At 32.6% G+C, this 2,077-nt stretch overlaps 1 long non-coding RNA gene across 1 annotated transcript; it reads left to right on the top strand.

Moving 5' to 3' along the window:
- The first annotated feature begins 729 nt into the window (after nt 1-729).
- Nucleotides 730-1,845, top strand: LOC126626492 (uncharacterized). The gene is made up of 3 exons (XR_007624706.1): nt 730-965; nt 1,295-1,407; nt 1,633-1,845. It is a non-coding gene; the product is annotated as an uncharacterized LOC126626492 (long non-coding RNA).
- The last annotated feature ends 232 nt before the right edge of the window (nt 1,846-2,077 follow it).

The raw sequence follows: 2,077 nt of genomic DNA on the forward strand, positions 1-2,077 counted from the left end.
TTTTGTATCTCACTCCTAACACTTCCTGTCTATTAGTGCACCTTAGTGGCTTTCAATGTTTATTTATTCGTACAACTCTTATCTTTATCGCTTCCGCACTGTACACATCGCTACGTCACCCTCACGTGATGGCCAGCATACCTCGATCCTAGTTGGGGTTTGTCATCTAATCTAATATTAGAAAGCCAGAAGCACACTTTGGTGTCTAAAGGCTTCACCAAAAATAAATGGACTGAAAAGCCCCTAAAACAAAAAAAAAAACTAAAACTGGACGAATTTGATTCATGAAAACAAGTAAGGGCAATTTTGTAAAAAAACATAAATCTAAAATTCAATTTCTTAGAAGAAAATAAAAAGGGGAAGACGTGCTGGACTAAAGAGAGATTAAATCTCACTAAAAATGGGGGCTAAGGCAACTAACCCCACTCCTCGTCCATTTTAGGAGAGAGATTATTATCCCATATAAATGCATAAAAATAAGAAAATTCAATAATAAAACGCAGGATGATTTTGTAAAAATTTGTTTTATTGGAAAAAAATGAAAATAACAACAAATAAAAAGGAGACGTGTTGAATCCTTCTAATAAAAAATAGAACGTGGAAACTGAAAAACTACACCCACGTTGAGCAAAAAGCAGTTTTCTTTTTTTATCAAACTGAACTAATAACAAATTGTATAAACCTATGCACCACGCAAGCTATGTTAACTCCTTTTTTTACTCCCTCTCTCGGATTTCTGTTACACCATTTTCAAGGTGTTGTAGCCTCGGATTGGTTATTGGAGCTTTTCACATATTTTCTTGCAACATTTGTGAGAGATTTAATTTTTCTTTTTATTGTCAAAGCAAAATGTGCTAACTCTTTTCTTTGTTTTTCTGTGCTCAATGTATGATTTGCATTCTGGAATTTATGATTCGATTGGAAATCATGATGACATATTGACTTCGACATTTGGGGCGAAACCGGTAAGCTCTTATCTACATTCCACTCTCATTGGTATTGGATTTTGATTGACCATCTAAATACAGATTTTGACTTGCACCGCATAATTTCAGTTTATTATTTACAATCAGATTTTTGAGATTTTTTTTTTAATAAATCAGATAATGATCCCACGCAATGGAGAGTTGGGTCATTTCAGTTGCACATGGCCAAAAAAAGAAAACAAATGAGAAAAGAGGGACTATTTTTTCGGAAAATATTTGACTTGAGGGGTACTTTAGTAGGCATTTGCATTTGTATTTCATAGTTTAACTTATGTTTTTAAATGTGATCTACTTAAATAATTTTGCAGGCTGCAAATAAGATGCGATCAGTTTTTCACCCGACTACTTTTTGAGAAGAATGTTTCGGCAAAGAGAAGAGTTTCCATCTTCTTCGACAACACAACCAATGCAGACGTGAATGGTAAGATGTCGTACTAAGATATGGCTATTCTCCTTGCTCTATGTATTCTTCTGTTTGTTGCAGTAAACATACAAAGATCAGCAAATAGTAATTTTATGTGTATTTGGTTGTGAATGTTCATATTTTATATGTCAATCATAAGAAGGTTTACTTAATTTTTACGTTTTCTAATCGGTTTCATTGTGAAGTTTAATTTTACCATGACATTCAATCTCCCCTCAATAGTTTTGGGTTCCTATGTCAAAGTTAAGCACGATGGGGCATCCAAAGAAAAAGTCGTCATAGCAACAAGAAGCTTCTCCTATTCAGGCAAAATTTTTATTGTGATTTGTTGGTTGACTAATTCGGAGTTCAAGATTGTAATTTTACTGTAATATTATTTTTTATCATGTAGAGTTACTTTTTCTTTGTATATTGAGGTTGTGTTTGTGTGGTTCATTTATGCAATTTGACGACAATTTTGATAGTGTAATCATGTTTAGCTTCATTTCGTTTATATGCTTCTTTTCAAGTTGAGAGATTTGATGTATCTTAAGTTAAATCTAAGGTGCAAAAGTTCATACAAACTTTTAGCCAAAAAAAAAAAAAAGAATGTCTCTTGCCAAATACAAATATTAAAATTAAAAATTGTACATCGAGCTTAGCACATTGTAACCATAAGAAAGTCTTT

This window comes from Malus sylvestris, chromosome 6, assembly GCF_916048215.2.
Source record: "Malus sylvestris chromosome 6, drMalSylv7.2, whole genome shotgun sequence".
NCBI classification, from domain to species: domain Eukaryota; kingdom Viridiplantae; phylum Streptophyta; class Magnoliopsida; order Rosales; family Rosaceae; genus Malus; species Malus sylvestris.